At 44.5% G+C, this 15,868-nt stretch overlaps 1 long non-coding RNA gene across 3 annotated transcripts; it reads left to right on the top strand.

The window, feature by feature from the left end:
- Nucleotides 1-212: 212 nt before the first annotated feature.
- On the top strand, nt 213-10,559 carry LOC128029291 (uncharacterized). 3 transcript variants are annotated; one of them, XR_008187331.1, is made up of 4 exons: nt 2,837-2,981; nt 4,805-4,965; nt 8,726-9,086; nt 9,217-10,559. It is a non-coding gene; the product is annotated as an uncharacterized LOC128029291 (long non-coding RNA). The 3 variants fall into 3 exon arrangements; XR_008187332.1 differs by lacking the exons at nt 2,837-2,981; nt 4,805-4,965 and adding an exon at nt 213-842 and having other exon boundaries at nt 8,726-8,956; XR_008187333.1 differs by lacking the exon at nt 2,837-2,981 and having other exon boundaries at nt 4,953-5,065; nt 8,957-9,086.
- The last annotated feature ends 5,309 nt before the right edge of the window (nt 10,560-15,868 follow it).

Below are 15,868 nucleotides of genomic sequence, written 5' to 3'. Positions count from 1 at the left end.
TTTCTATATAGTTATTTGGCTGAGATAGAGCTTTTAAATGTAGTTAAACAGTTGCTAGGGTGCTAAAATTGGTTGCTATGGCGTGGCTATGAAGTAGTTATGTCACGACATATGGACTGTTTGATAGGCCGAGTCAAAAGAGCCCACTCCCAAGCTTCTATGTCTTCCTGATCCTAAGATATGATGTCAGATAATTTTTCCAATGTTAAGTCTATGGGACATTTTCATGCAACTTTTTCGCCCGCTGTACGAATATCGTAAATCCGATTGCTAAGAAAAGTCATAGCACACCTCTCCTCAATAAGCCGCACGTTTTGACATCTCATTCATGGGTCTGCGACAAAAAATGCGGGAGGAGTAGCGCGCCAAAGTTTTGTCAAGGCGAATAGTAATAGTAACACTAGAAGGTACATTTCCTGAAGAAAATGTGAGTGGTGCTTGCAGTGGCAAAACTCGCCCCTCTGTTTCTAGGGTGTGGTTGCTAGGGTACCCGGGGTGGTTGCTAGGGCGGTTGCTAGGGTCCCCATGATGGTTGCTAGGGCCGTTGCTAGGGTACCCAGGGTGGTTGCTAGGGTAATCGGGGTGGTTGCTAGGGTGTTGCTATGTGGTTGCTAGGGTACCAGGGGTGGTTGCTAGGGCGGTTGCTAGGGTCCCCATGATGGTTGCTAGGGCCGTTGCTAGGGTACCCAGGGTGGTTGCTAGGGTAATCGGGGTGGTTGCTAGGGTGTTGCTATGTGGTTGCTAGGGTACCAGGGGTGGTTGCTAGGGCGGTTGCTAGGGTCCCCATGATGGTTGCTAGGGCCGTTGCTAGGGTACTCAGGGTGGTTGCTAGGGTAATCGGGGTGGTTGCTAGGGTGTTGCTATGTGGTTGCTAGGGTACCCGGGGTGGTTGCTAGGGCGGTTGCTAAGGTCCCCATGATGGTTGCTAGGGCCGTTGCTAAGGTACCCAGGGTGGTTGCTAGGGTATTTGGGGCGGTTGCTAGGGTGTTGCTATGTGGTTGCTAGGGTACCCGGGGTGGTTGCTAGGGCGGTTGCTATGGTAACCTGGGTGGTTGCTAGGCAGTTGCTAAGGTACTTGGGGTGGTTGCTAAGGTGTTGCTAGGCGGTTGCTAGGGTGTTTTGGCTGGTTGCTAGGCAGTTGCTATGGTCTCCTGGGTGGTTGCTATGATGTTACTAGGTGGTTGGTAGTTGTCACAGATGGACACTATGTAGTTATTATAGAGTTCTTAGCCCATTTGAGCACTTAGCTAATCACTATTAGCATGTAGCTAATCACTGCTAGCATGACTAGCATGTTGGAAGTCCAGTGTCCTAGCATGAGTCAAAAAATCCAACCGCCATGTCTGTGCGATGTTCTGATGCAGAGATATAGGTTGTGCAAAACGGTTGCTAGGGTACTCCATTTGGTTGCTATGGAGTGGCTTGGCAGCTGCCAATGGTGATACTCCAAAGGCTGCTCGCCAATATAAACCAACCCCCATGCCTCTACGATGTTCTGATGCAGAGATATAGGTCGTGCAAAACGGTTGCTAGGGTACTCCGTTTGGTTGCTATGGAGTGGCTTAGCAGCTGCCAATGGTGATAGTCCAAAGGCTGCCCGCCAATATAAACCAACCCCCATGCCTCTACGATGTTCTGATGCAGAGATATAGATCTTGCAAAACGGTTGCTAGGGTACTGTGTTTGGTTGCTAGGGAGTGGCCTGGCAGCTGCCAATGATGATACTCCAAAGGCTGCTTGCCAATATAAACCAACCCCCATGCCTCTACGGTGTTCTGATGCAGAGATATAGATCTTGCAAAACGGTTGCTAGGGTACTGTGTTTGGTTGCTAGGGAGTGGTCTTTCAGCTGCCAATGATGATACTTCAAAGTCTGCTTGACAATATAAACCAACCCCCATGCTTCTATGTCTTTCAGATGTTAAGATATCTATCTTTGGATTTTGGTTGCTAGGTTGCTCTTAATGGTTGCTAGGGCGTGGCTAGGTTGTCTTGAAGGAGATACATGATTGGCCGTTTGCTGCCCGAGTCAAACGAGCCCACCATCATGTTTCTATGACACTTCTATCCAAAGTTATTCATTTGATCTTTTTCAATGGAAGTCTATGGGGCTTGTTGCTATGGCGCTCTATATGGTTGCTAGGGCGTGGCTTGATAGATTCACAGTGATCCTGAGAGACTGATTGGTTGCCTGATTAATATGAGCCCACCCCCTTGTCTCTATGACACTATAATCCAGAGTTATGTTCAATGCAAAATCCCTATGTAATTTCCCATAGTAGCCCTCCCTATACTTTGTATTAGGGGCAAATTTGGGGGGCTTTTGCGCCCCAGGGGTACAACTTATACCCCAATGCGGGGTATGTTCTCACACAGCCTGATAGCCTCTCCAAATGTGGTGATTCACGTGTTTCTGCGAAATTCTCTCTCGGAGCTACGATCCATCAAAGTTGGGCGCAATGTATTGTCTATGGGTTTTGTCGCCCGATTTTTCGCCCGGTGTACGAACATCGTACGCCCGATCGCTTATAAAAGTCATAGCACACCATTCCCGATTAGGCCGCACGATTTGACGCCTGTTTCGTTGGTCTGAGACGAAAACTGCGGGACTAGTTACGCGCCGAAAAACGTACGGAATCTATAAGAAGAATAAGAATAACTAGAAGGTACATTTCCTGAAGAAAATGTGAGTGGTGCTTGCAGTGGCAAAACTCGCCCCTCTGTTGCTAGGGTGTTGCAATGAGGTTGCTATGGTGGTTACTAGGGTGGTTGCTAGGGTCCACATGATGGTTGCTAAGGTACCAAGGGTGGTTGCTAGGGTCCCCGTAATGGTTGCTAGGGCCGTTGCTAAGGTACACAGGGTGGTTGCTAGGGTAATCGGGGTGGTTGCTAGGGTGTTGCTATGTGGTTGCTAGGGTACTCGGGGTGGTTGCTAGGGCAGTTGCTAGGGTCCCCATGATGGTTGCTAGGGCCGTTGCTAGGTTACCCAGGGTGGTTGCTAGGGTAATCGGGGTGGTTGCTAGGGTGTTGCTATGTGGTTGCTAGGGTACCTGGGGTGGTTGCTAGGGCGGTTGCTAGGGTCCCCATGATGGTTGCTAGGGCCGTTGCTAGGGTACTCAGGGTGGTTGCTAGGGTAATCAGGGTGGTTGCTAGGGTGTTGCTATTTGGTTGCTAGGGTAGCCGGGGTGGTTGCTAGGGCGGTTGCTAGGGTAACCTGGGTGGTTGCTAGGCAGTTGCTACGGTACTTGGGGTGGTTGCTAAGGTGTTGCTAGGCGGTTGCTAGGGTGTTTTGGCTGGTTGCTAGGCAGTTGCTATGGTCTCCTGGGTGGTTGCTATGATGTTACTTGGTGGTTGGTAGTTGTCACAGATGGTCACTATGTAGTTATTATAGAGTTCTTAGCCCATTTGAGCACTTAGGTAATCACTATTAGCATGTAGCTAATCACTGCTAGCATGACTAGCATGTTGGAAGTCCAGTGTTCTAGCATGAGTCAAAAAATCCAACCGCCATGTCTGTACGATGTTCTGATGCAGAGATATAGGTCGTGTAAAACGGTTGCTAGGGTACTCCGTTTGGTTGCTATGGAGTGGCTTGGCAGCTGCCAGTGGTGATACTCCAAAGTCTGCTTGCCAATATAAACCAACCCCCATGTCTGTACAATGTTCTGATGCAAAGATATAGATCTTGCAAAACGGTTGCTAGGGTACTCTGGTTGGTTGCTAGGGAGTGGCCTTGCAGCTGCCAATGATGATACTTCAAAGGCTAATCACCAATATAAACCAACCCCCATGCTTCTATGTCTTTCAGATGTTAAGATATCTATCTTTGGATTTAGGTTGCTAGGTAGCTCTTAATGGTTGCTAGGGCGTGGCTAGGTTGTCTTGAAGGAAATACGTGATTGGCCGTTTGCTGCCCGAGTCAAACGAGCCCACCCTCATGTTTCTATGACACTTCTATCCAAAGTAATTCATTTGATCTTTTTCAATGGAAGTCTATGGGGCTTGTTGCTATGGCGCTCTATATGGTTGCTAGGGCGTGGCTTGATAGATTCACAGTGATCCTGAGAGACTGATTGGTTGCCTGATTCAAATGAGCCCACCCCCTTGTCTCTATGACACTGTGATCCTGAGTTATGTTCAATACAAAATCCCTATGTAATTTCCCATAGTAGGAAAAACACAGTGTTTCATGGGCGATCCCTCACCATACTATGTCAATGGGGCAACTTTGGGGGTCTCTAGCACCCCAGGGGTACAACTTGTACCCCTTTTTGAGGTATCCTCTCGCACAGCCTGATAGCCTCTCCAAATGTGGTGATTTACGTGTTTCTACGAAATTCCCTCTCTGCGCTACGATCCGTCAAAGTTGGCCGCAATGCATTTCCTATGGGACGTTTTTCGGCCGTATTTCGCCCGCTGTACGAACATCGTACGCCCGATCGCTTATAAAAGTCATAGCACACCATTCCCGAATAGGCCGCACGATTTGACGCCTGTTTCGTTGGTCTGTGACCAAAACTGCGGGACTAGTTACGCGCCGAAATTTTGTCCGGAAGAAAAATAAGAATAACTAGAAGGTACATTTCCTGAAGAAAATGTGAGTGGTGCTTGCAGTGGCAAAACTCGCCCCTCTGTTGCTAGGCTGTTGCAATGAGGTTGCTACGGTGGTTGCTAAGGTACCCTGGGTGGTTGCTAGGGCGGTTGCTAGGGTCCCCATGATGGTTGCTAAGGTACCCTCGCTGGTTGCTAGGGTAATCTGGGTGGTTGCTAGGGTCCCCAGGATGGTTGCTAGGGCCGTTGCTAGGGTACCCAGGGTGGTTGCTAGGGTAATCGGGGTGGTTGCTAGGGTGTTGCTATGTGGTTGCTAGGGTACCCGGGGTGGTTGCTAGGGCGGTTGCTAGGGTCCCCATGATGGTTGCTAGGGCCGTTGCTAGGGTACTCAGGGTGGTTGCTAGGGTAATCGGGGTGGTTGCTAGGGTGTTGCTATGTGGTTGCTAGGGTACCCGGGGTGGTTGCTAGGGCGGTTGCTAGGGTCCCCATGACGGTTGCTAGGGCCGTTGCTAAGGTACCCAGGGTGGTTGCTAGGGTAATTGGGGCGGTTGCTAGGGTGTTGCTATGTGGTTGCTAGGGTACCTGGGGTGGTTGCTAGGGCGGTTGCTATGGTAACCTGGGTGGTTGCTAGGCAGTTGCTACGGTACTTGGGGTGGTTGCTAAGGTGTTGCTAGGCGGTTGCTAGGGTGTTTTGGCTGGTTGCTAGGCAGTTGCTATGGTCTCCTGGGTGGTTGCTATGATGTTACTAGGTGGTTGGTAGTTGTCACAGATGGTCACTATGTAGTTATTATAGAGTTCTTAGCCCATTTGAGCACTTAGCTAATCACTATTAGCATGTAGCTAATCACTGCTAGCATGACTAGCATGTTGGAAGTCCAGTGTGCTAGCATGAGTCAAAAAATCCAACCGCCATGTCTGTACGATGTTCTGATGCAGAGATATAGGTCGTGCAAAACGGTTGCTAGGGTACTCCGTTTGGTTGCTATGGAGTGGCCTGGCAGCTGCCAATGATGATACTCCAAAGTCTGCTTGCCAACATAAACCAACCCCCATGCTTCTATGTCTTTCAGATGTTAAGATATCTATCTTTGGATTTTGGTTGCTAGGTAGCTCTTAATGGTTGCTATGGCGTGGCTAGGTTGTCTTGAAGGAGATACATGATTGGCCGTTTGCTGCCCGAGTCAAACGAGCCCACCCTCATGTTTCTATGACACTTCTATCCAAAGTTATTCATTTGATCTTTTTCAATGGAAGTCTATGGGGCTTGTTGCTATGGCGCTCTATATGGTTGCTAGGGCGTGGCTTGATAGATTCACAGTGATCCTGAGAGACTGATTGGTTGCCTGATTAAAATGAGCCCACCCCCTTGTCTCTATGACATTGTGATCCAGAGTTATGTTCAATACAAAATCCCTATGTAATGTCCCATAGCAGGAAAAGTCCTCCCTATACTTTGTATTAGGGCCATTTTTGGGGGGCTCTCGCGCCCCAGGGGTACAACTTATACCCCACTGCGGGGTATGTTCTCGCACAGCCTGATAGCCTCTCCAAATGTGGAGATTCACGTGTTTCTGCGAAATTCACTCTCGGAGCTACGATCCGTCAAAGTTGGCCGCAATGCATTGTCTATGCGATTTTTCGCCCGTTTTTTCGCCCGGTGTACGAACATCGTACGCCCGATCGCTTATAAAAGTCATAGCACACCATTCCCGATTAGGGCGCACGATTTGACGCCTGTTTCGTTGGTCTGTGACGAAAACTGCGGGACTAGTTACGCGCCGAAATTTGTACGGATCTAGAAGAAGAAGAAGAAGAATAACTAGAAGGTACATTTCCTGAAGAAAATGTGAGTGGTGCTTGCAGTGGCAAAACTCGCCCCTCTGTTGCTAGGGTGTTGCAATGAGGTTGCTACGATGGTTGCTAAGGTACCCAGGGTGGTTGCTAGGGCGGTTGCTAGGGTCCCCATGATGGTTGCTAAGGTACCCACGGTGGTTGCTAGGGTAATCTGGGTGGTTGCTAGGGTCCCCATGATGGTTGTTAGGGCCGTTGCTAGGGTACCCTGGGTGGTTGCTAGGGTAATTGGGGTGGTTGCTAGGGTGTTGCTATGTGGTTGCTAGGGTACCCTGGGTGGTTGCTAGGGTCCCCATGATGGTTGCTAGGGCTGTTGCTAGGGTACCCAGGGTGGTTGCTAGGGTAATCGGGGTGGTTGCTAGGGTGTTGCTATGTGGTTGCTAGGGTACCCGGGTGGTTGCTAGGGCGGTTGCTAGGGTCCCCATGATGGTTGCTAGGGCCGTTGCTAAGGTACCCAGGGTGGTTGCTAGGGTAATTGGGGCGGTTGCTAGGGTGTTGCTATGTGGTTGCTAGGGTACCCGGGTGGTTGCTAGGGCGGTTGCTAGGGTCCCCATGATGGTTGCTAGGGCCGTTGCTAAGGTACCCAGGGTGGTTGCTAGGGTAATTGGGGCGGTTGCTAGGGTGTTGCTATGTGGTTGCTAGGGTACCCGGGGTGGTTGCTAGGGCGGTTGCTATGGTAACCTGGGTGGTTGCTAGGCAGTTGCTACGGTACTTGGGGTGGTTGCTAAGGTGTTGCTAGGCGGTTGCTAGGGTGTTTTGGCTGGTTGCTAGGCAGTTGCTATGGTCTCCTGGGTGGTTGCTATGATGTTACTAGGTGGTTGGTAGTTGTCACAGATGGTCACTATGTAGTTATTATAGAGTTCTTAGCCCAGTTGAGCACTTAGCTAATCACTATTAGCATGTAGCTAATCACTGCTAGCATGACTAGCATGTTGGAAGTCCAGTGTGCTAGCATGATTCAACAAATCCAACCGCCATGTCTGTACGATGTTCTGATGCAGAGATATAGGTCGTGCAAAACGGTTGCTAGGGTACTCGATTTGGTTGCTATGGAGTGGCTTGGCAGCTGCCAATGGTGATACTCCAAAGGCTGCTCGCCAATATAAACCAACCCCCATGCCTCTACGATGTTCTGATGCGGAGATATAGATCCTGCAAAACGGTTGCTAGGGTACTGTGTTTGGTTACTAGGGAGTGGCCTGGCAACTGCCAATGATGATTCTCCGAAGTCAGCTTGCTAGTATGAATGATATAAACCAACCCCCATGCCTTTATGATATTCAGATTTGAAGATATCTCTCTATGCTTTTGGTCGCTAGGGAGGTCCAAATGGTTGCTAGGGCGTGGCTATGAAGTGTTGAAGGTGATTCGTGATTGGCCATTTGCTGCCCCGAGTCAAACTAGCCAACCCTCATGTTTCTATGACACTTCTATCCAAAGTTATTCATTTTATATTTTTCAATGGAAGTCTATGGAGCTTGTTGCTATGGTGCTCTATATGGTTGCTAGGGCGTGGCTTGATAACTTCATAATGATCATGAGAGTCTGATTGGTTGCCTGATTCAAATGAGCCCACCCCCTTGTCTCTATGACTATGTGATCCATAGTTATGTTCAATGCAAAATCCCTATGTAATTTCCCACAGTAGGAAAAACACATTGTTTCATGGGCGATCCCTCCCCATTGGCTTAGTATGGGGCAACTTTGGGGGGCTCTTGCGCCCCAGGGGTACAACTTATACCCCATTGCGGGGTATGATCGCGCACAGCCTGATAGCCTCTCCAAATGTGGTGATTCACATGTTTCTGCGAAATTCTCTCTCGGAGCTACGATCCGTCAAAGTTGGCCGTAATGCATTGTCTATGCGATTTTTCGGCCGTTATTTCGCCCGGTGTACGAACATCGTACGCCCGATCGCTTATAAAAGTCATAGCACACCATTCCCGATTAGGCCGCACGATTTGACGCCTGTTTCGTTGGTCTGTGTCTAAAACTGCGGGACAAGTTACGCGCCGAAATTTTGGCGGAAGAAGAATAAGAATAAGAATAATAAGTATGTGAGATAATAGTAGTAGTGCTTTGCCTCCGGCAAGCACCACTAATAAGTATGTGAGATAATAATAGTGATGCCTTGCCTCCGGCAAGCACCACTAACTAGAAGGTACATTTCCTGAAGAAAATGTGAGTGGTGCTTGCAGTGGCAAAACTCACCCTCTGTTGCTGTAGGGTGTTGTAATGAGGTTGCTAGGGTACCCGGGTTGGTTGCTAGGGCGGTTGCTAGGGTCCCCATGATGGTTGCTGGGGCCGTTGCTAGGGTACTCAGGGTGGTTGCTAGGGTGTTGCTATGTGGTTGCTAGGGTACCCGGGGTGGTTGCTAGGGCGGTTGCTAGGGTCCCCATGATGGTTGCTAGGGCCGTTGCTAGGGTACCCAGGGTGGTTGCTAGGGTAATCGGGGCGGTTGCTAGGGTGTTGCTATGTGGTTGCTAGGGTACCCGGGGTGGTTGCTAGGGCGGTTGCTAGGGTCCCCATGATGGTTGCTAGGGCCGTTGCTAAGGTACCCAGGGTGGTTGCTAGGGTAATCGGGATGGTTGCTAGGGTGTTGCTATGTGGTTGCTAGGGTACCCGGGGTGGTTGCTAGGGCGGTTGCTAGGGTCCCCATGATGGTTGCTAGGGCCGTTGCTAGGGTACCCAGGGTGGTTGCTATGGTAATCGGGGCGGTTGCTAGGGTGTTGCTATGTGGTTGCTAGGGTACCCGGGGTGGTTGCTAGGGCGGTTGCTAAGGTCCCCATAATGGTTGCTAGGGCCGTTGCTAAGGTACCCAGGGTGGTTGCTAGGGTAATTGGGGCGGTTGCTAGGGTGTTGCTATGTGGTTGCTAGGGTACCCAGGGTGGTTGCTAGGCAGTTGCTATGGTCTCCTGGGTGGTTGCTATGATGTTACTAGGTGGTTGGTAGTTGTCACAGATGGTCACTATGTAGTTATTATAGAGTTCTTAGCCCATTTGAGCACTTAGCTAATCACTATTAGCATGTAGCTAATCACTGCTAGCATGACTAGCATGTTGGAAGTCCAGTGTGCTAGCATGAGTCAAAAAATCCAACCGCCATGTCTGTACGATGTTCTGATGCAGAGATATAGGTCGTGCAAAACGGTTGCTAGGGTACTCCGTTTGGTTGCTATGGAGTGGCTTGGCAGCTGCCAATGGTGATACTCCAAAGGCTGCTCGCCAATATAAACCAACCCCCATGCCTCTACGATGTTCTGATGCAGAGATATAGATCTTGCAAAACGGTTGCTAGGGTACTGTGTTTGGTTGCTAGGGAGTGGCCTGGCAGCTGCCAATGATGATACTCCAATGGTTGCTTGCTAATATAAACCAACCCCCATGCTTCTATGTCTTTCAGATGTTAAGATATCTCTCTATACTGTGGGTTGCTAGGTAGCTCTTAATGGTTGCTAGGGCGTGGCTAGGTTGTCTTGAAGGAGATACATGATTGGCCGTTTGCTGCCCGAGTCAAACGAGCCCACCCTCATGTTTCTATGACACTTCTATCCAAAGTTATTCATTTGATCTTTTTCAATGGAAGTCTATGGGGCTTGTTGCTATGGCGCTCTATATGGTTGCTAGGGCGTGGCTTGATAGCTTCATAATGATCCTGAGAGTCTGATTGGTTGCCTGATTAAAATGAGCCCACCCCCTTGTCTCTATGACACTGTGATCCAGAGTTATGTTCAATACAAAATCCCTATGTAATGTCCCACAGTAGGAAAAGCCCTCCCTATACTTTGTATTAGGGGCAAATTTGGGGGGCTCTAGCCCCCCAGGGGTACAACTTATACCCCAATGCGGGGTATGTTCTTGCACAGCCTGATAACCTCTCCACATGTGGTGATTCACGTGTTTCTGCGAAATTTTCTCTCGGAGCTACGATCCGTCAAAGTTGGCCGCAATGCATTGTCTATGCGATTTTTCGCCCGTTTTTTCGCCCGGTGTACGAACATCGTACGCCCGATCGCTTATAAAAGTCATAGCACACCATTCCCGATTAGGCCGCACGATTTGACGCCTGTTTCGTTGGTCTGTGACAAAAACTGCGGGACTAGTTACGCGCCGAAATTTGTACGGAAGAATAATAATAATAAGTATAAGAATAATAAGTATGTGAGATAGTAATAGTGATGCCTTGCCTCCGGCAAGCACCACTAATAAGTATGTGAGATAATAATAGTAGTGCCTTGCCTCCGGCAAGCACCACTAATAATAAGTATGTGAGATAGTAATAGTGTTGCCTTGCCTCCGGCAAGCACCACTAATAAGTATGTGAGATAATAGTAGTAGTGCTTTGCCTCCGGCAAGCACCACTAATAAGTATGTGAGATAATAATAGTAGTGCCTTGCCTCCGGCAAGCACCACTAATTAAATAGTAGATCAGTAAGTTGGCTTTTTCAAGCCAACTTAATAAGATTAAATAGTAGATCAGTAAGTTGGCTTTTTCAAGCCAACTTAATTAATAAGAAGAAGATGAAGCAGGAAGAAGAATTTATATATATATATATAAATGTATATAATTTATATATATATATATATATATATATATATATATATATATATATATATATATATATATATATATATATAAACCATATATATATATATATATATATATATGGTTTCTATAGAATTCAATAAATTATTTTGGTGGTACTTTTGATTTAATTAAAAATAAAATAAATGTATTTTAATGAAAAATTAAGTAGTATATGTTCAATATATAATACAGATCATATATAAGTCTTCTCTGCCACCTAGTTGGTCTGTGACAAAAACTGCGGGACTAGTTACGCGCCGAAATTTGTACGGAAGAATAATAATAATAAGTATAAGAATAATAAGTATGTGAGATAGTAATAGTGATGCCTTGCCTCCGGCAAGCACCACTAATAAGTATGTGAGATAATAATAGTAGTGCCTTGCCTCCGGCAAGCACCACTAATAATAAGTATGTGAGATAGTAATAGTGTTGCCTTGCCTCCGGCAAGCACCACTAATAAGTATGTGAGATAATAGTAGTAGTGCTTTGCCTCCGGCAAGCACCACTAATAAGTATGTGAGATAATAATAGTAGTGCCTTGCCTCCGGCAAGCACCACTAATTAAATAGTAGATCAGTAAGTTGGCTTTTTCAAGCCAACTTAATAAGATTAAATAGTAGATCAGTAAGTTGGCTTTTTCAAGCCAACTTAATTAATAAGAAGAAGATGAAGCAGGAAGAAGAATTTATATATATATATATAAATGTATATAATTTATATATATATATATATATATATATATATATATATATATATATATATATATATATATATATAGATATATATATATATATATATATATATATATATATATATATATATATATATATATATATATATATATATATATATATATATATAAACCATATATATATATATATATATATATATGGTTTCTATAGAATTCAATAAATTATTTTGGTGGTACTTTTGATTTAATTAAAAATAAAATAAATGTATTTTAATGAAAAATTAAGTAGTATATGTTCAATATATAATACAGATCATATATAAGTCTTCTCTGCCACCTAGTGGTCAAAAAGACTACTATACAACCGAATTACATTCATTTAAAATAATTTATTTTCAAAAAAGCATCGTCTTTTAAGAAGATATGGTCAAATTAGTGCAGTTCACAGAGAGATATCTTTTTGACAAGTGCTTCACATCTGGGACAGGACACAGTGTAAAACGCTCTATAGCTAATGGTTATTTTAATCCATTTAAAAATCTAAGACAAACATACACAGCTTTACTGACCTTTAACCAGCTCTATAACATAGAACAATCTGCTGATATAAAACTATAGCTCAGCTGTCAGTGGTATTACATAAGCATTAATCCAGTCATTTCACTCTGTAAGGTTTTGACCCAGCACGGCTCATATACACATAGACATATGGGGCAGGAGCCCGGAATAGCAACTGACCCTGGCAGCTCTGCTCACTAAACAATCAGCTCTTGACTGTGTTAAGTAAATACTTTGCATTCCATTAATAATTATTATTGTTGTTGTTATGCTACTGTATATAAAATTTTTTATACTAAAACAATACGCTATGTCAGTCTGCAGTTGACCATGTTAAAGAATTGTGTTATCAACTCCTGGAGTTGATAAATCATCCCCAAGATGTTTTGCAATTTGGACCTAAATGTTTCTGCAACCTCTAAGTTAAAATATTATGTAAAGACTTTGTCTTAAGAGCTAGTTTCACCAACTAGCAATAGACAAGGGGTCTAACGTTTCATATTCAAATGAGAACAGTCTATCATTTTTGTAATGGAAAATAAAAAGTTATTAACTGTCTTGTAGAAAAAATGAGATGACTATCTTTTAACTAGTCTAAGCAGTTTATGCAACTGGCCCCTGAGCTGAAAACAGTGGGCCCACTATTGCGACGCATTACTGACAATGGTTAAATGTTTTAGGACATGATATCTTGTACTGATACAGAAATGATTTTAAACTGTGAAGAAGCCTTCAGAGTTTGGTCATGCTCTGTTTGCCCTGTAGTCTCCAGCATCATGTTCAAGGCTTTGCTGTTGGCCTGCTCTGGATCACCTCAACACAGTCGCGCCTAGTGGTTGTCACGACCAAGTACACAAATCAATAGTTCTCTGTTACTTTTTATTTATATATAAATGTATAAGATTATGTATGCACCACCAGTTTGTAATAATTACAGTTTTTTTAATGTTTTTGAAAGCAGTCTCTTATACTCACCAAGGCTGCATTAATTTGATTAAAATACAGTAACATTTCAGTAGGTGCTCAAAAATTACTTATTATTGGTGCTCAGTTTTTATTCAGTGCTTGTATAGATAAATTATACTTTTGAGAAGTACCTATATTGCAAAATATAGGCATTGGGTACATGTATCTCTTAGTGGAAGTTTGGATTTTTCCAACTATGTTCTGAAGTCAGGGTTCTGACGTTTTGAACTGGAACTGAATGAGTTTGAAAATCTCATCTTCTACATTCTCAGAAAAAAAAGGTACAAAAGCTGTCAATGGGGTAGTTCCCCCTTTCAAAATGCACACCTTTGTACCTAAAGAGTTCATATTGGCACCTTAAAAGTATGTATAAGTACCTAAAGTGTACATATTACCATCTTAAAGGTACAAAAGTGTACCTTTCTAAAAGGTAACGCCCCAGTGACAGCTTTTGTACCTTTCTTTTCAGAGAGTGTATGTTTAAATAATATCAATGAACATGTTCTAATCTACTAATTAAACACCTGTTAAGTTACACAGATATCCAAATCAATAAGGTGACTGATTGCAGGGGGCAACAGTGCTCTGTTAACTGCCCCTTGGCCATTCAAATTCAATACAACAAAAGTGAGGGTAAATGGAGATATGACTTCATCTCACACTGGGCCTTTGTCTGGTACTTACTTATAATATCTTGGAGGCTTAGAGCTGAAAGATATACGCATTCATCCAGCCCCTGATGCTGATTTCTGTATTCTCATCAATCCCTGAAGAGGATTTAAGTATTAAAGTTAGCTGTAAGATGTATGTTTACTGAAAATAACTGACTGATTTGAGTTGTTTGTTCGGGAATCATATTACACTGATTGCACTAAAAGGCTGGTTTTGAACTTGCCCTGTTCACCACATTACAGTAGTCCACTAATATAGTCCGGCTGAAGGAGTGAATGAAAACTGCACTGGTTGTGCTGATGAATTTTGAACATGACCCATAATGACTAATCTTGTGACTGCAATGTCCACACTTCACAAAACAAGACAATCTTAAGAAACATACCATATTTCATGCATTTCTGATGCTCAGGGGGCATTGATCTCATGGCGAACACATTAATAGCGTCTAGTGTGTAGTTTTTAAATATCTTGCCTCAGTTCATTAATTGTGTTTATTTTGAAGTGTTAGAGACAGCAGATGGCAGTAGACGTCTAGCCTCACCAAAAGCTCTGGGGTCACAGAAGTGACTGTGTGAAGGTGCTATGAAACTCTATGAAGAAACAGTACAATATCAATATAAGGTTTCTTACAAAATATTTTATTATTGCTCATATTTTTACACAATTCATAATACATTATTATAATTTGCAAGAAAATGTGTCTTAAAAATGCAATATCAAAATTTATTATAAATTCTTACAAAATTGTCTAACGTATAAAAAAATGTGTAAGATAAATTCATCATATCAAAACTGAACTGATATATATATGCTGCTTCAAGTCAAGTGCCAGATGATACCAGGACTTGCAGGCCCCACAATATGCAATAGGCATTCTGGTACTCCTTCTCAGCCTGAGCCATGTCCTATTTTCCAGCTCTGTGGTGAGGAAAGTGGAAAGTGGACACCTCCTGAATTTTCTTTTCCTGTTTTTACTCCCTCCTTCCTCCCTCCATCAGTCTCACCACATCTTCGGTCCCACTTTATATTAAGTGGCCTTAACTACTATGTACTTACATAAAAAATAAATACAATGTACTTATTATGTTTATATTGTATTGCAACTTTTTTTTTGCTGCTATTGAGGTAGCAAACAGGTAAGCTTAGGGACAGATTTGGTGGTATGGGTAAGTTTAAGGGTGTGTTAAGGTGTAAGGGATGGGTCAGCGTGTAATTAGGTCATCTGGCGCAGCACCCCATCACTCTCCTTCTTGGTCAAATAGCCCTTGATGCCTTCAGTGTGACTCTACAATTTTCATAGTCATGAAAATAAAGAAAACTCTTTGAATGAGAAGGTGTGTTCAAAAAAAAGAGTCAGTAACTGTTAGTTTCTAAGGCCATTTAAATCATAGTTCTGCGCAGAACACCTCAAGAGTTTGTGCTCTAGTAACAAACCACACCACCCCCAAGTGAATGAATAAATTAAAGCATCTGTGCTCTACCCAAAAGAGGTCACAATTGTGTCTACCAGCTGTGAAGTTTTATTTATGTTGCCAGGCAGGTGTACAGTCTAGTCTTTTATCCCAACTGACCCCAGTACCCCTCCCCAAAAATACACCACTTGTCACCATCCTCATCCGATTCCCCTGCATTTATCATCCTCCATGCTTATACTCAGATAAATCCCCTGTTTTCTGTCAGAGCTGTTATGTGATTGTGCCACACCACAGGAATCATCACAAGTCTATTGTGTCCTCACAGTACGCATGTCTACTTGAGCACACGTCCCGGGATCAGGCCCTTTGTTATGAAGAGCTTGACCTGCCCCGAAGTGACCTGCAGTCTGTGCCTCCGGCCCCCCTCTCCCACCCCTTTCCTGAATCTGGGAGAAACTCAGAGCCAGGGCCATATGGCACTGCCATACCACTGACAGGAACTGTAGACAGCAAAAACACAAACATGGGCTATAGGCCAACTTAGGCCGTCAAGAACCCACATATGTGTGT

This window comes from Carassius gibelio, chromosome A15 (genome assembly GCF_023724105.1).
Source record: "Carassius gibelio isolate Cgi1373 ecotype wild population from Czech Republic chromosome A15, carGib1.2-hapl.c, whole genome shotgun sequence".
NCBI classification, from domain to species: domain Eukaryota; kingdom Metazoa; phylum Chordata; class Actinopteri; order Cypriniformes; family Cyprinidae; genus Carassius; species Carassius gibelio.
The sequence above is the reverse complement of the archived record's forward strand: the minus strand, read 5'-3'. Positions and strand labels throughout refer to the sequence as shown.